General features: G+C 39.8%; 1 protein-coding gene across 2 annotated transcripts in view; it reads right to left on the reverse strand.

Moving 5' to 3' along the window:
- Nucleotides 1–21,507, reverse strand: part of PLS3 (plastin 3) — an 88,270-nt gene extending 66,763 nt beyond the window's left edge. The window contains exon 1 of one of the 2 annotated variants that reach the window (XM_040999904.1): nt 21,394–21,507. The gene's annotated coding sequence lies outside the window, so the exon portion shown is untranslated. The remainder of the gene's footprint in view (nt 1–21,393) is intronic. The other variant, XM_040999902.1, reaches the window with a different exon arrangement.
- Between the last annotated feature and the right edge of the window lie 1,215 nt (nt 21,508–22,722).

Consider the following 22,722-nt stretch of genomic DNA (forward strand, 5'->3'; position numbering starts at 1 on the left):
AATATATGTTTGTGACATTGCATCCTAAAGAAATAAAACTTTCATTTGCTACAGAAGTTTATTACATCAAGAATAAGCTTGTAGCATTTGTCTTTTTAACGCAAACCAAATAAATAAAGATACAACTCATGTCCCATTGGGCAATTCCATAGAATAGGATTACCCTTAAGAGTTCATACAGCCAACCAAATGGTGGGTTATCTTTTATTAGAACTGACCCCAGCATTCTATTTGGCTGTTGAAGTGATTTTCTTACGTCCTATATTTTTATAAAGTACTGATATTATAGAGAGCACAAAGTACTAAAACTTCTTAATGTATTTTTATCTCAAATTTGCCACACAAAGACACAAGGAAAAAAATCAATTGTTAAACATCCTTCAATTTTCAAATTTCAAAACACCCCCCCCCCCCCAACACACACGTCAAAAGAAATAATGAAACCTTCAAAAGAAAAGAGCCGCTTCAGCATTTCCTGTCAGGTTATCCTAGTTGTGAGATTAACCTTGTCAGTTTTTAGGAAGACACATAAAATCCCCTTTAAATGACTAATTCACATGAAGTGGTAACATGAATGCATAGCTTATAAGATTCCGGTTTCTACTTGTTACCAGATGTTGCCAGCACTTCAAAGTGTTAAACGCATCCATGAAGAGTTTTGAATATTCTTGGATGTGAAATGTTTTTTCTGACTTTCACTATTATTGTTGAGGCAACTTCACAGAGAAAAACCAGTCACCTTATTTTCTAATAAAATGCCCATAAAATGGCCAACATTTACTATGTCAGAATAATTCTGCCACTAACTTTTGCAATCACATATATGTATACTTTGAAATCACAACAGAAAATAATTCTGTAAATTCTATTTTACTGGGAGGCTGCCAGAAACAGCCTGCTCTTTATCACTATAACTTTTTTTTTTTGGATTTTCACAAAATAAGTCCAGCTGAAAAATTCAATTTTTGTATGTATTTTTTTTTTTACAAATACACAGTCCTCACTTTACATGTAGCTTAGGGTTCTTTTGCCCTGTATCTTTGAATAAGTCCACTATAATTACTGCTTCTAAACACGTCTCTCTAGCTAATTTCTTTCGTTATGCTGCCATTAGTTTGATTTAAATTTCGCTTTAAATCTCCAGAGACAGTTTAATTCAGTAACAATGGTTGCTATTTTCTACACATAATGGTCATTGTTAAGTTTGGCCCAATACAGAATCCTGAACACAATGTGGATTTATCCTTAAGGTTGCCTGCAAAAACACTGTTGATCTCTTAAAGTGGTTACATGCCTTTTGCATTCAAACCTATGGGAGATGCCCTACAAATATAGCTTTATTTCTGCTGAAACATCTTAATGTTATTTTTTTTGGAGGAGAGAACTGAATCCATAAACATAACACCATGCTGGCTCATGTTACGGGAGAGTGGATTCCAATTGACCAGTCTTGCTTATTTGGTATTTTATTTGGCAATCTGTTTATTGGTACAGCTAAATATTCTCATTAGAGCGGATCCTGCCACAAGTCAAAAGGTTTTTGTGGTCATCACTTGCTAAAAATGACATTGTTAGCAAAAACTCATCTGTGCAGGACTAACCAACCTCTTTCATCTCATTGTTTATGTAAGCCCAGATATTGCCTAAGCCAGTCGCAGAGACCTTTTGGTGGAATATACTCTCCAAAGCTCACTGGCTCTGAGAATTCACTGCTTTAGAGAATGAGCTTTTAAAAGGTTGATCAGTTGGTGTATTGGCTAAGCTGCATCTCATAGTATAGTGCTAGGGTTCAAGTCCTAGCCTAGTTCCCAATTCCAGCTTTCTGTTAATGCAAATCCCTTGTTCTAGTATTTATGTTCCAGCTATGCACGTGGGATACCAAGATTTAAGTTTTCAGCTCTTGGCTTCAGTCTGGCCCAGCCCAGCTGTCACATGCATTTTTGGGAAGTGTACCAGGGATGAGTGTTTTCTCTTTCTTTTAAATTAATAAAGATAAAATAAAAAAGAATAAAAAGTCTCATCAGCTTAAGTAAATACCAAAGTGTAGCTAAATTATATGTGAGCAAAGATACTTAGATATCTATTCACGATGAGTACTGCACTGTCCCTTAAATTAAGCTTTTTTTTTTTTCTTTTGGATTACAGGCTAGGTTTTGCTGCAGCTGTCACTATTAACCAAGCAGGGGAGCAGTAGGTGGGAACAACATGAATCACTGATACTAGTAGTTGTAAACTTCATTATGATGATACTACTTCAGGGTGTTTGCTATAACTTGGGGGAGTTTTCATATGAATATTAAATTCTGCTAACTATGTTAAGATTGTTATTTTGGACCCATTATTATCATATGCTTCCTTTTTTAGTTTAAATATTTAACCCTATACTCCTACTGTTATAGGCCAACAGTGATTTTTTTATTAAAGTAACCAAAGTCATTTAGAATATAAGCAGGATGGAAAAACAACCAAGAAAAAGGAAGGTCTTGTTTTGTGTCTCCCACCCTGAATTATTAAGCAGGAAAAACAGAGTGTAAAAGTTTTATCTTAAAAAGCAAGACAGAAATGAAAGCCTGATCACTTCATTTTTCCCTCATCCAAAAGCAAAAGGTGACATTTTCCTTTCAGTTCTTCTTCAGCCCTGATAAGTTTGCCAGTGCCCTATTTTTTAAACAGTGTATTTCCAAGTAATCGTTTAAATCAAGAGGTTTACAAGATGCTTTGAGATTTTGCAAACTTAATCATCAAAACATGAAAATACAAATGTTTTCATTTGAAAAAAAAATTAAGTACTGATATATTTGAAAGGCATAAATACACACACACACACACACACACACACACACACACACACACACACACACACACTATGAAACTTCCATGCACTGGTTTACTTCCTACATAGCTATAACCAGGGCTAGGACAGTTTGAAACCAGGAGCCAGCAAGTGCATCCAGGTCTCCCACTTACATGGCAGGAACTCACACTTGGGCCATCATCCACTGCCTCCTAAGTTCATTAGCCAGGAGCTGACTGGTAAGTGGAATAGCTGGATATTTAAATTAGTACTCCAACATGGGATAGAGGTGTTACAAGTGCAAGCTTATACTGATACAGCACAACAGCTACTCATTTAAAAACTTTTGATATACTGTTTATAAATAGCAGACACATCTTGAACTCCAATACCCTAAATTTCAGGGCTTTAGAATATTTCATTTTACCATTGACAAATGAATTTGTCTGATAAACCAGATTTTTCTTAAGGCAGAAAAATAGGGTTTTTAAGACTCTTTATAAGCAGTCTTATAAATCTAATGGGTGGGGCCCGGCGCAGTGGCGCAAGTGGTTAAGGTCCTCGCCTTGCACGCCCGGGATCCCATATGGGCGCCGGTTCTAATCCCGGCAGCCCCGCTTCCCTTCCAGCTCCCTGCCTGTGGCCTGGGAAAGCAGTGGAGGACGGCCCAAAGCTTTGGGAACCTGCACCCGCGTGGGAGAACCAGAAGAGGCTCCTGGCTTGGGATTGGCATAGTATCGGCCTGTTGTGGTCACTTGGGGAGTGAATCATCGGACGGAAGATCTTCCTCTCTGTCTCTCCTCTCTGTATATCCGCCTTTCCAATGAAAAAATAATAAAAATAAATCTTTAAATCTAATGGGTGGTCTTGAAACATTCCAGAAGTAAGCCTTTGAAAGTTTTCAAAAATTCAAAAATGGTTCAATGAACTATTTTAGAACTTGAAAGTGATATAGCTAAACCAAGCATATGTCATTCTTTTGAAAAACTTCAATCTTGGCAATTAGTAAGATGCTTAAATTATATCTGAAGAGAAACTACTAATTAGTATTTATTCAATGATTTCAAAATCATAACAGTCACTTCCTTAGAAAATAAAATCAAGCATTAGACTATAGAAACAAAGTCTAAATAAGATTGCCAATTATAATGTAAATATTTATTTTCATTTTATTTGAAAGTTAGAAAGACTCAGAGAAACAGAAACTTTTTATCTGCCAGTTCAATCCCCAAATGCAATTAACAGTTGGAGCTGGGCTGGGCTAGGTCAAAGTCAGGAACCAGCAACATAATCCTGGTCTTCTACATGAGTGGCAGGAATACAGGTTCTTGCTGCTCCCTAGAGTATATGGTGGCAAGAAGCTCCAACTGGAAGTGGAGCTTGGACATGGACCCAGGTGCTACAATATGGGATGAAGATACCCCCAATGGTGTCTTAACAGTTGCACCAAATGCCTACTCCAGAATTACCATTTTAAAACTTTATTTGAGGGGTCCGGCGGCATGGCCTAGCAGCTAAAGTCCTTGCCTTGAACACGCCAGGATCCCATATGGGCGCCGGTTCTAATGCCGGCAGCCCCGCTTCCCTTCCAGCTCCCTGCTTGTGGCCTGGGAAGGCAGTCGAGGACAGCCCAAAGCCTTGGGACCCTGCACCCTCGTGGAAGACCCGGAAAAAGTTCCTGGCTCCTGGCTTCGGATCGGCATAGCACCGGCCATTGTGGTCACTTGGGGAGTGAATCATTGGATGGAAGATCTTCCTTTCTGTCTCTCCTCCTCTCTGTATATCTGACTTTCCAAGAAATAAATTAATCTTTAAAAAAAAGAACTTTATTTGAGAGGTGAACAAACAGAGTGAATGAAATAGCTAGCCACGTTAAGGGAGTTCTCATCCACTGGTTCTTTCTCTAATTGCCTGCAGTGTTTTGGGTTAGATCTGGCAAAGACTGGAGCTGGAAATTCAATTCAGGTCTTGCACATGGGTGATAGGAATTCATCTCTACTTGAACCAGCAATGCTGCCTCCCGGGGTCTGCATTAGCAGGAGGCTGGAGCAGGGTATCAAACCAAGGTACTCCAAAGAACCCAGAAATACACCTAAGGAAATACACTCCACTAACTTTTGACAAGTGTACAAGGGACATCAGTTCCTCAGTCATCCATCATGGGTGGATAAATGATATTAATATAACTGGACAAACTAAAGGCAAAGGAAAAAAAAAACTTTTCAATACAGCTCACACATTACTTACAAAAACCTTGCCTTCAAGATTGATTAAATATACAAATGTAAAACAAAGTAACATAAAACTTTAGGAAAACAAAAAACAATCTTTAGGAGCCAGATTTAATGAGGAGTTCTTAGATATGACATCAAAACTATACACTCTGGTAGGAACTGTGTCTCATCAAAACAAATATTTCTGACCTGTAAAAGATCTTTTGCTGAAGCTGAAGAGATAAAGTACAAACTTGGAGGTAATAGTTCTATACCACATACATGAAAAACAATCAACATTAGAATATGTAAAGAGCTCTTGAAATTCAACCTGAAAAAAATACAAATCCAATTAGATAAAAATATGAACATTTTACTGAGGAACATTGACAGATGGGAAACAAGCTCATGAAAAGATGTTCAATATCATTCACATTCAGGAAATGCTAAGTAAGAGTGATTCACCACGCCATAGCTAATAGAATGCATAAACCAGAATCTTACCAAATGCTAACAAGGAGGGGAAAAAAACCTAAATAAAAGCAAAACTCACTCTGAGAAACCATTGGGGCAGTTTCTTACAAGGCAAAACCAACTCCCAAACAACACAGCAATGGTGTTTTTTGGCTATTAATTCCAGACACATGTAAATTCACATTCATACAAACATATAAGTATATAATTATAGCAGTTTTATTGTTCATAGCCAAAAAGCTAGAAATGTCTCAGATGTCCTTTAATGGGCAAAATGGTTAAATAAACTGGTATATGTACATCGTGGGACACTATTTAGCCATGAAAAGGAACAAGGTATTGATATACACAATTTAGATGAATCTGAAAATAATTTCACTCAGTTAAAAAAAAGCGCAGTCTCCAAAGGCCATATACTGTATGATACCAATTACATAATATTTTCAAATATCTTGTAAGTATTTCAAAAATGAGAAGCAGAGACAGTTTAGTAATATCCAAATGTCAGGAATGGTGGTGGGGAGAGGAAGGTAGTGTATATTGCTCTAGAAGGGAATTCTAATTGCTTTAAAAGGTAATGGATATGTTTTGCATCTTAACTGTACAAATGTTTTGATATTTGGTTTTGATAACTTTAAAACTTATTTATTATTTATTTTTTAAGGCAGAGTTGCAGAGAGAGGGGGAAAGAGAGGTAGAGAGAGAGCGCGAGATCTTCCATCTGCTGGTTTGTTCCCCAAACGGCTATGAGCAGGCTGGGCCAGACCAAAGCCAGCGCCCCAATCAGGTTTCCCACGTGCTTGGCATAGGCCTGAGCACTTGCGCTATCTTCCACTGCTTCCTAGGCATATTACCTGGGAGTTAGATCGGAAGTGGGGCAGCCAAGGTGTGAACTAGTGGCCATAAGGGATATCAGTTCCTCAGTCATCAGCTCAATATGCTGCATCACAACACTGGCCACCAGTTATGATATTGTACTAAGGTATTTTTAAAAAGATACATTTACATATGGGAAAGTCTGAGTTGCAAAGAGAGAAGCAGAGAAACAGAGAGGTCTTCCACCCTTTGCATCATTTAGCAACTGGCTGCAATAGCTGAAGCTGGGCCATCCCATGGCTGGTAGCTCCTTCCTGTCCCCAATACTGGTGCAGGGGCCCAAGGACCTGAGCCATCTTCTGCCATTCTCCCAGGCCACTAGCAGGGAGCTGAATTGGAAGTGGAGCAGCTAGGACCCAAACTGGCACTATAGGCCTGCTATGCCAAGGCACTGGTATCACGAAGGCTTTTCATTTTTATGATGTTACCATTGAGAGGTAGCATAATGGGCACACAAAAAATTCTTTATTTCATTTCTTACAACTGTATGTGTATATCTAATTTCTTTTAAATTTTGGTGACAGGCATTTGGCATAGTGGTCCCAGGTCTAAGTGCCTGGGTTACAGACTCAGCCATTCTCTTGATTCCAGCTTCCTTCCAGTGCACATCCTGAGAGGCAGCAGGTGACGGTACTTGGGATGCCTGTTACCCACATGAGAAACCAGCATGGAATTTCAGGCTCCTGACTCTACCTTGGCCAAGCCCCGCTACTACATGCATTTAGGGGTGTAATACAAAAAAGTAACTAAGTGAAAGTCACAAGAAATTTTCATTTAAAAATCTATTAAAAATGAATATAAATTAGTATAAATTCCATATGTTGTTTCCAACATTTCTTCCATGAATCTTTCCCAAATATTATTACTACAGGCTTATTTTTTATCGCCTGTTTAGAGAGTATTAATTTTGTTTTACATATTTCGCATTTGGAAAGTACATTAAAATAAGTACATCAGGGCCAGGCATGAGAGCCTAGTGGCTAGATCCTTGATTTGCAAGCCCAGGATCCCACGTGGGTGCTGGTTCATGTTCCAGCTGCTCCACTTCCCATCTAGCTCCCTGTTTGTAGCCTGGGAAGGTAGTCAATGATGGCCCGGGGCTTTGGGACCCTGCACCCATGTGGGAGACCTGGAGGAAGTTCCTGGCTGCTGGCTTTGGATTGGCTAAGCTCCGGCCACTGCAGCCACTTGGGAAGTAAGCCAATGGATGGAGGACCTTTTTCTCTCTGTCTCCTTCTCTCTGTTAATGTGACTTTCTGATAGAAAATAAGTCTATTCTATTATGCAGTAAAATATTTTTAAAAGTGCATGAAATGTGTCCAATAATGCTTCAGGGTGACTGTAATTACCCCACTCTATTTCAGACCAGTATCTCCTAAGGCTCTCCTCAACATTGCTGACACCTTTGCTCCTCGGGACTCAAAAAACAAATGTTATTTGATATGAATTTGTTTAACAGAATTTTGTAAAAATCTATTACATATAATAACCTTTAGAAAACACAATTCCACATTTGTATAAGCTTTGCATTATTCAAGTAAAAATTCTACTAAAGAAAGTCATTAGAAATAAACCGATAAGCATCAGGAATAAAGCAGTTAAACTTCAGTGGAGCAATCAGCAGTACTCAAAAATAAATCAAAACAATTTATATTCACAGCTGTGTATAAATAAAGAAATATCATCTAGTCAGTAGCACTTTTAACTCTTAAGCTGACCCATGGGGTTAGACACACAATGTTGACATAGCATATCATTTCTAAGAGCCAAAAGATAGACAAATTCAATGTCCATCAATGGACAAATGGTTCAACAAAATCTAGCATTTATCTGTATTATAGAGTATTACTTGACTATAAAAAGGAAGCTTTGATATCTGCTACACTGTGAGTGAACCTTGAAAACATACACTAAGTCAAAGATGCTAGACACAAAAGACCATCTAATGATCAATTTACAGTAATGTCCAGAATCTGAGAGAATAGATTACTGAGGCCAGTGCTGTGGTATATGGATTAAGTTGCTGCACATGATACCAGCATAGCCTGTTGGAATGCCGATTTGAGCTCCAGTGACTCCCCTGTAATGTACCTGGGAAAGCAGTGGAAGATGACCCAAGTCCCCTACCATCCATGTGAAGGACCCAGGTGGATTTCCTGTTTCCTAGCCTCAATCTGGCCCAGCCTTAATGGTTGCAGCCATTTGAGGGAGTGATCCAGTGGATGGAAATTCTTTCCCTGCTTCTCTGTCACTCTACCTTTCAAAAATCTTTTAAAGACAAAAGAGAATAGTGATTCTTATGGTTGGGAGAGAAAAATGCTGAAGAAAATGACAGCCAGAGTATGGGGCCTATTTCTGACATGATAAAAAAAATGTTTGAAAATTGATTATGGCAATAATGCTTTTATGGATCTGATGGTGTGCTAAGTGAACTGTATCTGAAAAAATCTGCTAACAAGTGAAAATACTCATTTGTCCCAATCTGTTAATTATTTTTAAAGAGTTATGGAATGAAGGAGAGACAGAGAGGGATCTTCCGTCTGCTGGTTAACTCCCCTGATGGCCAAAATGACTGGAGCTGAGCTGATCCAAAGTCAAAGCCAAGAGCTTCCTCCAAATGTCCCATGTGGGTGCAGGGGCTCAAGGACTTGAGCTGTCCTCCACTGCTTTCCCAGTTCATAAGCAGGATTGGAAGAGGAGCAGCCAGGACACAAATGAGCATCCCGATGGGATGTTGACACTGCAGGTGCAGGTTTAGCCTGCTTCGCCATGGTGCCAGCCCTTCTTTAACTCTCAGGTTAAACAATTTTCACTAAATGTTATCCATAACATTCAGTCATAATCAATCATTTAAAACTAAAAGGTAAAGAAAAGTCCTGAACAATCATTATTTGAGGCTCAAATCATTATACATTTTTTCCAATGCATTCTGAAAGTATTGATTTGCTGATTATGCTTCCCTAGTTTTCCTTTTTAAAAATTTTACACCAATGGGCTTTTTAAAAAGAATTTATTTTTCATGATACAATTTCATAGGCTCAGGGACTTCCCTTTCCATCTTCCCCATTTGCCCTCCTCCCAGCTGCTTTCCTCTGCATTATTACAGTAGTATTGGCTTCACCAGCAGTCACAAGTGCATCATTCTTCTATTAAGTTTATCATTACATTATAGACAATGGTAGAGAGTATAGCACACTATTGTTAAGATATATTTAACAACAGGCTTTTTAAAAAGTTTACTCATTTATTTGAAAAGCAGACTAAGCAGCAGCGTGAGGAATCTTGCATCTTTTGGTTTATTCTCCAAATGCTTTCAACAGACAGATCTCCAACATGGCTGGCTAGCACCATCATTTGCTGCCTCCCATAGTGTGCATTAGCAGGAAACTACATCAGAAGTGGAGGCAGGATTTGATCCCAGAACTCTGATACAGGATACTTCTGCCCCAAGTGATGGCTATACAAGTATGAACAATTTACCTCCTCCCTTTTACTTTTTTTTAATCAGCAAGGACTATTTATGGCCATTTATGTTAACATATCTTAATAACAAAGATTTATTTATTTATTTTACTTGAAAGTGAGTATTAACTTAATTGAAATCGCAGGTTTTACTGTCCAGTTTAAGGTCTGAAAATCAAGAAGGAAATTATATTGTCAGTTATGCCTATAGTTATTTGCTGGTATGCACAAGTCAGATAAAACTTAGAAGAATGTTGTTCTACAGAAAGTATGAGAGCTGTATGAACAAGCTACGGTACAGAGAAAGATTTCAGGGCTTTTGCATACATGGATATTTCCACAGAGGCAGAACCAACTACTGCAGAAGCACATGCTGTGCACAACATCTACAATTTAGGAAAACTGGAAAGAATTTTATTTTTGTAAAAACTGAATGGGGTGTGGTTCATTTTCTTGCCAAAGGGCTATTTTATTCCAGGACTCTGGTGTCTGCTGACCTTCATTTATAGGTTGAGCAATGTTCTATTTAAGTAAAATTACCTCACAGTGGGCTCTTTTTTTAGGATGCAATAATTACTGCAAAGAAATGACAATGTTTATATTTGATTTGTTCTTAGTTTAGATTTGATTATATTGGGTTATAAGTGAATGTCTTTGTGCACCCAAGGTTTAAATTTAGAAATTATTTGATGTTGAAAAAAAGGCCATATTTCAATTCCCTTCCTATGGGTAAGAGTATGTTTAGGTTTCATAAGAACCAATATTACTTTTGAGTCTTTCACTTCTGCTAGACTGCAGGAGTGTCTTTTTCCATCTTTGAAATCCTAACATCTCTCAGTCTCCATGAAACTTTTGCTAGCTCAATGAACAATGGTACCATTCCACAAACAGACTGAGCTATTGTCCACCTGCAGTTTGTAGCATCTCTGTGTATGAGGGTACCCTAGAAAGTTCACTGAAAAAATGGAATGAAAAGGTTAAGTTTATTCTGGTGCAAAAACTTTTGATATCACAGAATACAAAGGGGTCTTCAAAAAGTTTGTGGAAAATTTTATAGCTATGCATGGATTTCAGAAATTTTTGGAACCAGAATAAATACCTTCATTCCCATAAAGTGTTTGAAGTATCTCTGATTCACCCAAACATTTGGGGTACATTGAAGGTTTCCTGAAATTTTACACCAATTTATCAATGGCCTATGGGCCTTCTTTTACATAATATTCACATGTTTCTTTGTACTTGACTTGACATATCGACCTGCCCTTCACCCTAACACAAATTTCCAGTTGCAAAGTTTTTCTGTTTTGCTTCCATCAACAAATACATTCTAGCTTGCTTCTTTTCGTTTGTTTTAAAACTGAGGGCCAAGTAAAGCTAGAATGCTGATTTAGGCTATGATACCAAATGTATAGACGGATGTTTGGTAAAGTGGTCAGTTGGGAAGACCACATCCCCCATCTGAATGCCTACTTCAAGTTCTGGCTACTGTGCTTCCAATTCTGCCTGCTAATGTGTGTTCTAGCAGGCAGCAGATGATGGCTAAAGTACCGGGGTCCCTGCTTCTCAGATGGAGGTCCAATCTCCCAATCGTTGTAGGTTTTGGGAAAGTAAACCAGCAGATGAAAGATCTCTGTCTCCGAAACAGAAAACAGGGTCCAGCACATTGGTTCAATTGGCTAATACACCTCCTGCAAGGGTCAGGAACCCATATAGGTGTATGATCCTGTTCCAGATGCTCCACCTTCCATTCAGCTCCCTGCTTATGAACTGGGAAAGCAGTAGAGGATGGCCCAAAGCCTTGAGTCTCTGTATCCATGTGGGAGAGCTGAAGAAGCTCCTGGCTCCTGGCTTTAGATGGGCCTAGATTTGGCTTTGCAGCCATTTGGGGAGTGAACCAACTGATGGAAGAACTATCTGTGTGTCTCTGCTTCTCTCTGTAGATCTGCCTTTTTAATATAAATAAATCTTTGGGCCCAGCACGAAGGCCTAGTGGCTACAGTCCTCACCTTGAACACACCAGGATACCACTTGGGCACCGGTTCTAATCCTGACAACTCCACTTCCCATCCAGCTCCCTGCTTGTGGCCTGGGAAAGCAGTCGAGGACGGCCCACTGCCTTGGGACCCTGCACCCACATGGGAGACCTGGAGGAAGTTCCTGGCTCCTGGCTTCGGATCAGCATAGCCATTGTGGTCACTTGGGGAGTGAATCATCGGATGGAAGATCTTCCTTTTTGTCTCTCCTCCTCTCTGTATATCTGACTTTGCAATAAAAATAAACACATCTTTTAAAAAAATATAAATGAATCTTTAAAAAATAAATGAAATAAGAATCCTGTTATTTATGTTGCACAATGATAGAAGAAAATTAAGAGGTAGATGCAGAATCTGACAGAGATCATCTAAGGCAGCATTAGCTAGCTTGTAAATGTAAATGCTTTTTAACTGTTTCCCCTTAATTTTAAGAGCAACCTTGAGAAATAGTAGTATTATTCTCACTATATAGATGGAAAAATTGAAATTTAGAGGAATTAAGAAACCTCTCCATTGCCACAATTATAAAAGAGCCGAGCCAAAGCCAGCATTCTGAAAAGGTACACTGTGCTACTGCCTGTGACACCGGTATCCGTATGAACTCAGGTTCGGATCCTTGGCAGATCTACTTCTGATCCAGCTCCCTACTAAGGTATCTAGGACAGTAGAAGAAGCCCAAGTTTTTGGTCTACTGTTATTGATATAGGAGCCCTGGATGGAATTCCTGACTCCTGGCTGCAGTCTGGCCCAGCCCTGACCTTTACAACCATTTGGGGAATAAATTAGTAGATGGAAGATCAAGATCTATATTCCTTCCTTCTTTCCTTCCTTCCTCCCTCCCTCCCTTCTCCTTCCCCTCCGCTACTCTCCTGCCAATCTCTGTGAACTTTGTCTTTCAAATAAATAAATAAATCTTATAAAAAGTACTAAAAGAAATGAACACTTTTAAAAAAAAAATGGCGGGCCCGGCACAGTGGCGCAAGTGGTTAAGGTCCTCGCCTTGCACGCCCAGGATCCAATATGGGTGCCGGTTCTATCCCGGCTGCCCCGCTTCCCTTCCAGCTCCCTGCCTGTGGCTCAGGAAAGCAGTCTAGGACAGCCCAAAGCTTTGGGACCCTGCACCCGCGTGGGAGACCCAGAAGAGGCTCCTGGCTTTGGATCGGCATAGCATTGGCCCATTGCGCTCACTTGGGGAGTGAATCATCGGATGGAAGATCTTCCTCTCTGTCTCTCCTCTCTGTATATCTGCCTTTCCAATAAAAAAATAATAAAAATAAATCTTTAAAATAATGGCAAGGCCATTGGAACTCACATGTTAAAAATGATTCTATAAAACAGTGTGTACATGATTCCTCTGAGAATAGGAAGGTGGTGAGAATGTGCTGTTGGATTATACAATGCTTCCAAATGGCTTCTAGGCCACCAGAGTGTCCTCAATGACATTGGAGAATTAGAGAAAGGAGAGAAATACCACGGAAGGGTCCTTTGAAGCAGCTTGGGATAAGGCAAAGCATCAGAACTTTTTTCTTTCTTTCTTTTTAACAATATATCAGTATTTATGGTTTCAGTAGCCTGAAAGAAACAGAAAACTTGACTTCAACTAGAGTTTGATGAGTGTCAGCAAAGTGAGAGACCAACAGACTGAGATAAAACAGTCATTTAATGAACTACAGGATTTTAATTTTTCTTAGGATACCAAATATTTATGGACATAAATTGTGAATACTTGACTCGAGTTTTACAGCAACACACAATATAAAGACTAATTAAAAACAAATTTATTTTCCCTTTCCCATTAAAATTCAGTTTCCAAAAATCAGAACTTCCTATGATTGTGTACCCTATGGCATTCTACGTCTTCCTGCTTTATACCTGCTAACTAGATCAGAGGAAACCAAAATATTTGCAAGACACACTTTACCTAAATCAGATTCAGTTTAGAGTCAGAATAAGATAATACACTATATGAACTTAAACTCTTGTTTAAGTTAATCTTTGATGTTCAGAGATTTGTCAGAGGAATTCATCTTTAAAATAATTCTGGCAATTTCTTTTCCAATAATTATTGAGTTGTAAAATTATTTTAGCACAAGGATTTTCACTAAAATATTAACTATAACATGTAGAAAAACTTCAATGACCAATAATTAATAACTAGTGAAATAATGAAACATCCATTATTTAAAATCTCAGCAAATTTAATTGAACAAAATTGGAATCAATTTTTAAAAATGTTTTACTTTATATCTGTATAAGCAACAGATAAATATAAGTTGGTGGTATAATTGAGTAGTTTTTTTATTTTCTTCATTTGAAAAAATGTTTGAAAGAATGACAGAAAGTGAGAGATGGAGATCTCCCAGCTGCTGGTTCACTCCAGCCGCTTTCTCCCAGGAGCTGGGTCTCCCAAGTGGGTTGCAAGGCCACTCTAGCCATCATCCCTTGCTTTCCCTGCCACATTAGCACGGAGCTGAATTGGAAGTAGAGCATCCAGCACACAAACAAGGACCAATATGGCATACTTGTACTTCAGGGACAGAAGATTTACCTGAGAAGCCACTACATGGACCCCATATCTTTCTTCATTATAATAGATTTTCTTCTAATTTCTACACTCATATTTTCTTTTAGATTTATTTATTTTACTTGAAAGTCATTCCTAGAGATATCTTCTATCTGATGGTTCACTTCCCAAATGTTTGCAATGGACAGAGATGGGTCCATCCAAAGCCAGGACATTTTTCTGGGTCTCCCATGTGAGTACGGGGGATCACGGACTTGAGCTATCCTCTGCTGCTTTCCCAGGCCAATACATAGGGAGCTGGTTGGAACTGGAGCAGCAGGACATGAACTGGTACCCATGTAGGATGCCAGCACCACAGGTGGAGGATTAGCCTGCTACTTTACTACACTGGCTGCCACTGATGTTATATTTCTAACCCAAAGCAAAATGATTAAAAATATCTTAAGTATGCACTACTTAAGATACTTTACCTGTAGATGGATTATTTCATATAATTTGAATACTTCAGCAATAAGATGTTCCCCAGAAACATGTCATTTTCACTTTTGAGTACTTTGCAACTTATATTGATAATTCTAATCTAAAATACAAACCCCAAAATATAAAAAAACAAAGAAGTATTTAAAATAGGAACACATAAGCACATTAAGATATAAAAAGAAAAAGCTTTAAAATTACATTTGTGTGTGAAAGTATTAGTTTCAACAGTAGAGTGTAAATCTAGACACAACATTATGTAGAGAAAACAATGTAGTACTCTATGATATCACTATTTAAAACTATTATATTATCCTAACAAATTATTTCATAGAAAAATTTTATTTATATCATATAAAATGATATACCTACATATCTTATGTAGTTTTAAATACACTCATGTTTCTATCATAGCTTAAGAGATTCAGAGTTACATTTTCAATGGATTGGGTTACAAAGATAACAATTGATGCATTTTAAAATTACAAAAAATATTTTGTCATGTAATTTTTAAAGCAGAGGTATTAGAAATAAGATCACAAACCTTACAAAGGGAAAATTTCTAGAAGCAAAATGAACTTGCTTCTCAGAATTCGTCATTTAATACCAGATTAAAAAAAATCATTGAACTCATACTTTTCTGCTTATTTAATTGTAAGTACTATCAATGATATCTTAACAAATGTTACTCATAATTTAATCAAAAATATTTTAAAATATACTAGTTCAAACCTTGGATTATAGAAACATTATACAATTCCCAAACTGAGAATAAAATGAAAAATTAATTTCAGAGCAAGCACTGTGGTGCAATAGGTTAAGCCACCAGCATTTTGTGTGGCAACAGTTCCAGATCCCTGCTAATGGCCTGGCAATGCAGCAGAAGATAAGCCATATCTGTGGGCACCTGCATTCAAGTGAAAGACTTAGAAGGCACTCCTGGCTTCAAGCTGGCCCAATGCCAGTCATTCCAGCCATTTGGGGAGTGAAGCAGTGGATGAAGATCTCTAACTGCCTTTCAAACAAACAAAATAAATCTTATTAAAAAAGAAAATTAATTACAAGTTAACAGTTGTGGGGATGAGAGCTGAAATTTATCTGGGAAGTGTCAAGTGAGGAACTACATACACTCACAAGCTTTGTATGTTACTGATGGTAGGGTACCGGAATATATAGATGGTCTCCATTACACACTTTTCCATAACTGAACAAAGTCCTCCTTTGGAATGCAAAGGTGAGGATAAACACTCAATTTTTTGTGAACACTTTTACATAAAACCCCCTATTACAAGCAATCACAAACTAAGAATGAAACTATAAAACTATCAATGAAGATTAAAATATTCAGCAGTTTTTTAAAAAGAGAAAAAAAAAGTCATTGCATGAATGGCCCTTAACAGGTTCCTTTGAACAATATCAGAGGGATGAAATATAAAAAAGTATCATATGTAGGTGTTTATTTTTTATTATCCATTCCTTCATACTACATATGGCTTTGTGTCTCCTTTCCTTGTAAAAATAGGCTAGCTTGAGAACATTCACAGACAAGTAAAACATAGCAAGACTTAAGTGATGCGAATTCTATTATTTCTGTGAAATCTCCTAAAAGCCATAGTGTTTCTATGATACATGACTACAGTATGTTGAATGTACATAGCACTTGCCCATGGAAGAATCAAAGCTTTGCATAGCTCATTCAGCCTTAAAGATTGGAAAGAGTAATGTTTTCCTTAAAATAACTTATCTGTCCAGATTACAGAGGACTAAAAAGACTCTGGATTCCATGCTCAATGTCTTTCTCCAACCAACAGTACTAACTCCTTATTATCAAACACATTGGTAAACTTTCAACAAAACTTAAGTTTTCTCATACTATAAAACTATTGGGCCTAACACAGCAAAAATCCTGGTCAATGAATGATATAAATGGTATATACATATTTTAAAGAGCTATATTAGGCTCGATACGATAGTCTAATGGCTATATCCTTGCCTTGCATGCACTGGGATCCCATAGAATCACATGTTCGTATCCTGGCTGTTTTACTTCCTATCCTGCTCAGTGCTTGTGGCCTGGTAGACCTGCAAGAAGCTCCTGGCTCCTGGCTTCGGATCAGATCCACTCAACTGTGGCCTATGCGGCCACGTGGGGAGTGAACCAGCAGACGGAAGATCTGTCTGTTTCTGTAGATCTATCTTTCCAATAAATCTTTTTTAAAAAAATGTTTTAAAAAGAATCACATTAGTTATGGAATAAATTACTGATGATTCCTGACTAGTTAGCTATTTGTTAGCAAGGTGCTTTACTTGGTTGAACATAACTTTATCAAAATTTAGCAAAATACACTGATAGATTCTCATAAAACTGAAATAAACCAGCTTGTAAATATTTGAAATAAATGCCAGTATTCTAAAATCTTGATCCATAACCTCATTTCGTAAAATGAGAAAATGTATGATGTTTAGCACATAGGTCCTCAATGTTAGTTGTCAATAATTATCAAGTCAATCTATCCGTCAAACTATTAGTCAGTAGCAAAGCATCTAGAATCTCATTCTTCTGAGACAAAGTCCTACATACTTGACCCCTCTGTATCTTCATTTTCAGACAACCTCAATGCTTATTCATTCCTAAAATAGTTTAGACTCACTAATATTACCATTTTAAGTGCTAAGAAGACAAAATTCTACATCAAATTTATTGTGAATCTTTCAAAGTTGTTTCACCTCCCATTATCTGAGTCAGCTCAAGTCTGACCAGACCTTCTCCTAAGACTATTTCTTCATCAGATAGTTTCTGTAACTCTAACCCAAACTCCCTCATAACTAAAAAGAATTGGTTGTGATCACCGGCATGTAAAAAAATTTCCAACATTGTAGCTCCCCAAAAGCTTTTGAAATCTCTAAAACATAGAACAGACATTATATAGCATGTCACTCTCCAAGATAAATTATGCAGATTCAAAACATGATCCAGCTGTTTTCTTCTATACTCTTATTATTTTCACAGATTAAAAAATTTTGCTCTAGGTAATTTTTCACTAAAATAAAAAGTATCATGTGTGAAATTATTCTAAAAACAGATACCCAAGTTGTCATGCGTTTAGATGTTCATTTTCAGATTTATTTTATTTCAGCTACTTTGTAATTTGTACCAAACAAGCACCAGTTTGGCGCACACACACACACACACACACACACACACACTCCACCTAGATTATATCAGGTCTATCAAAACAGTAAATCCATCAGTGTTTTGTCCGTGAAAGCCAAGTAGAAATGATGTCTAAAACAGAATATGACAAATTGGCAAGCAGAGTGTATGTTGGTTTTACCAAAAAGTATCATTTTATTACTTAAACATCATGGTCTTTTCATTAACAGTCATACTGTTTGCCTACGAGCCAAATTTCATCAGGTTTCGGATAGTGCCCTGGATATCAATATTCTGCCAATATAAACAGTCACAGTCAAATCTAACGTGCATACAACTGCTTGGAGACTTAAATTCACCCCAAATTATTCCTCACTTGTTCTAATTAATTTGTTAACACAAAATGTCATAAGCCTCATCATTTTTTGCAATTGAACCTCAATAACATTGGACTAGAGAGTTTGGACTCCAATCTTGAATATATTAAGTATGCCCTATGCATACTTAACCAAAGGGGTTGATATTTGGCTAAATCAAACAGCAGAAATTATTAATCGCATTCACAGCCTGTTAGTTTTAGTAAAAATTTGGATTCCTTCGCTCATCCTACTAAAAACTAATTCAACAATACTGAGAGTTGTTTTCATTGAATAGGCATCCCAAGACAATGAAAAGTTGTGGCCTACAAGCCTAGTGATGATTTTGGCACGATTTACTACTATTTAAAAAAGATCTATCTTCCTATCACTGTGACCTAGTTAGATAGTGCTCCTCCCCTTTTTTGAGGTTAAACATTTATCAAGACTTCAATCTAAAATTATTTTATTACTTCACTACCACCAGAGGGGGGAGGTCTATCTACCAGTGAACTCCAGTAACTCAGGTGCAGCTTCAATTCCCTTCTAGCTCACCTATGCCAAAAGGCTAGCCTAGGGGCTCAGAACTCCATGTTTTAAGGAAGCTCTAGCTTTGAGGGCTACAAACCAATGGCACAGCAAGAAAATGGAGTCATTTAGAGGTTGCTAGAGCAAATAAGGGATTTTTGGCTAAAGAATATCACACCAAAATCTCTTAAATGGTCTCAGTTTCATTGTTCACAGCTCATGTCCCATTTGTTGTCTAGGTTGAATACGCATCAACTGGATTCATATTTGCAAGTAAATAAATATTTTAAACTGCCAACATTAGAGACTCCTTTGCCTGTTTGTATACTCTGCAATATATCATCTGAATAGCAAAATCGCCACATTTTTCCTGGCAGCAGCCTTAACTTGGGTCTCATGGGTATGTGCAGGTCAATATGGGAAAGTTGTTTCTTATTTCACCAGACTATCAGCAGGTAAAATCCAACCAACTCCATTTATAAAACGTAGTGTTCAGTTTTTATGTGAGATTCCTGACCCAACTTAGTCCCAAAACACAAATAACTGATGGTTAATTTTGGTCAGGAGGTTATCCACCAGTTCAAGTAGATGTCTAGTATACATAATGGTTCAATGAAGACTAAGGAATATGGACACTTATTTTAATAACATCTAATGGGATATGACTTCAAAATTCAGCTTTTAGAAACCAAATGGAATATGAGCAAAAAGATGTAGAACATAATTAGTAAGATATTTTTGAAAATCAAAAGTCTAAAGAGATGGATAGGAGATCTGGGGAAAAACATGTCCCAGCACAAATGTATTTCAAACATTTATTTTTTACCAAAAAGAAAAAGAGATTCTGTTATTATTTTGGATTGAATCCAGCCACAAATTCACTTTCCTGTCCCCTCATCCAAATCCAGGCAAAATTCCCTGGTGTCAAGGCTTGTTACATCCGCACCCCACCCCACCCCCATCCCACTCCATCCCCCATTTTGTCGCAGCAGTTTTGGGAACAGGGGCCTTAGCCATTACATTCCAGTTTTAAAGTGAAAAGAAGTCATCTGAGCATTACCAAATGGGGCACCCCAGACTTGAGCCACGTGATGTCAATTGGCCTGTGTGTGGGGCTTTGGCCACTCAGTAGGGATTCACTGTAACTGCATCTCCAGGATTAAGCCCCGGCTCCCAAATACAGTGCTATGCATTAAGGTGAACTCCACAGCAGGTTTTCATTTCGTTTTCCTACCTCCTATGACCAAGAAGGCTTGCTTTCGCCCCATTCTATACTACAGACCATGCACCCTCCAACATCTCTCCTGCTTGACCCTAAGCAGCTAGGCTCTCCAACCTGCTTAGTTCCAAGCTCAATTCCCTGCACCTCTGGAGAAGTTGTGTAGATTAGTTAAGTAGCACGCAGCGTGGTAAGCCCACTCCACCTCCGGGGTACCAAGCCCACTCCACCTCCGGGGTGGGATCGTCTCCCGCCTTGGAGCTGGGCGGTTGGAGCCGCCAGCACACAGGAGCGACGGCGGCACAACTTGGGGACTGGCCAGCGGCCAGGGCGGGGGTGGTTGGCGGCCCCCTGGCCGCTCATTAGAATGCTTTAAGTACTCTGGGCGAGGGAAAAGTAAACAGGGGCCAGTGCAGCTGTGTCGAGAAAGGGTGATATTACCCCGGCCAGCCCACCGCCCTGGCGGCTCTGCCTCCCGGGGAGCTCCGAGCGGCTCCCGGGTTTCCGCCTGCGAGAGAGCCCGGAGTGCCGAAAAGGGAGCAGACACCCTGCCTGCTGACGGCGAGCGAACGGAAAGGTACTGCCCTACTGGCCCGGGGATGTTCTGCTACTGAAAGCAAAAAGTGCTTACTCATACGGAGACGCGAGGCGAGCTGACGCCCGGGGTAGTGGCCAGAGAGGGAAGGCGGTGGCGGACAGGCTACCTGACCCCGGTTCCTCCCAGCGGCCATGGCACCCCAGCCCCTCGCAGACCCCAGGGGTCGGTGTGAGCGCGCCAGGCTACCCTCGGCGGACTGCGCGCTCCCTGTTTCCTGACTCTGGGCGGGCGGGAGGGGCGGGGGGAAGCGGGGAGAAGGAGGAGGTGGCTGTAGCTGGGAAGGACAGCAAAGGGAAGTTAGGTGCTTGATTTCTACTTTAGGGCTCCGCAGCTGCGGAAGAGGACCGGAGCTAATTTGGGCTTCAAGGACTCCAGCCCAAGGCTGACAAGTTAAGAGCAACTGTCGAGAAAGCCCCAGTTACATCCTAGGGAGCAGAAAACCTGTTTGCGGCGGGTTGGTGGTGGGGAGCCCTGTATCTGCTACCCATCCTGGTTGAGAAGGACACCTTGGGAGTCCAAGGGTTCCACTTAAAGTTCTCTGCTCGTTCTCTCTTCGACTCCCCCACCCCTGGGCGAGACACGTTCCTGCTGAGGTTCCCAGAGATGCTCTTCTCTCGGACCCAGTCCTGCCCACGCCCAGCAGTCCCGCTTTCCTTGTACCCGCCAGTGGCTGCAAAGCACTTACGTGAAGTCGCAGACTCTTCCGTCTGGCCCGACAGCCTCCGACCGGCGCGCTCAGACAACTTCTGCTCCTTGGAATCTTTTCTACTGCGGCTGTAAGCCAGCGTTCCCTCCCCTCCTTCCAGCCCCCTCCGCCCCTCAGCCGCCGCCATTGGCTCCGGTGGTGCTAGCAGTCGGCCCTGGGAACCAGCAAGGGGATTGGACGGCTTGCCTGTCACTTCAGCTGGGTGGGGAGCTGGGAGAATAGGCGCGGGGATGGGCAGCCCAGAGTGATGGGAACTTTACTGCGGCAGGGAAGGCTGGCGGATTCCTGGTGCCTGCTTCTCCCCGCCTTAACTTAGCCTAAGAAGAAATGAGAAACCCATTTGGAGTACAACGCTCGAGAAATGTTGTGAAATAAATAAAAACACGGGAATGTCGGGAATAAGAATTTGAACGATAGCTCTTTAAGTCGGGGCGGGGGTTAAAAATTTCTCCCGCAATCGCGAAGAGAATCTCAACACCTTCTTAGTTTCATGTATCCTGATCAGCTCAGGTGCCAAAACACGCGAAGGGAAACCCCAGCAATCTCTTCTTCCCTTGAGAACTCGGAGGGTTGGGTGAGGACAAAACAGGGGTAGGGCTGGGCCCTCGTGCCTTGGGCTTCCTGCCAAGTAAATTGTTGACCAAAATCACCTGTCTGGTATGTTTGTCCCTGTGTTGAGTGAGCACAGGTGAGAGGTGGTGGAAGGAACTCAGTTCCACTCATTGCACTGCAAATGGGCATAAATGGTCACGGCTGTTCTTGTAACCCGAGAAAATTTGGACATGTGCTTCTGCGTCCCACAGTACGATTTCTTCTCCTTCCTTGCCCAACATGGCCTCCCTGTCATAGCTGACTTCTTTCAGTAATATCTGCAAAGGTTTCCTCTCCTTTTCTGCATTCCAATTCTTTGGCTCACAGGGACCCAAAATGGGCTATCAGGGCCACATTCAGGGATTCTTCGGGATCCATTCAGGAGGTGGGCATGTCCCGAGACCTTTGTAGCATAAAAAGCAATCTTTTCCTGCGTCAGTCCTACCTATTTTGTTCAGGAAGTGGATGTTTGGAAGATTGTGGAAATGAGTAAAATTGATTCCCTGAAGCCCCGTTTTTTTTTCATACTTCCAAAATATATACACTAAATGAAGGCAAGCTTTAAAAATGAAATGCTTTTGTTTATCTGCTCTTATTCATTTCCTTAGAGAAATTAACCTGTAGTGCATGCCAGGGCTTCTTAAATGAGGAATGGGTGAGTTCATATACTGCCTAAAGACTCCACAAGCAGAGGACTTGGCACTGGGAAAAAACCTT

This window comes from Ochotona curzoniae, unplaced genomic scaffold (assembly GCF_017591425.1).
Source record: "Ochotona curzoniae isolate NIBS_2020 unplaced genomic scaffold, NIBS_Ocur_1.0 scaffold_1852, whole genome shotgun sequence".
Lineage (NCBI taxonomy): Eukaryota > Metazoa > Chordata > Mammalia > Lagomorpha > Ochotonidae > Ochotona > Ochotona curzoniae.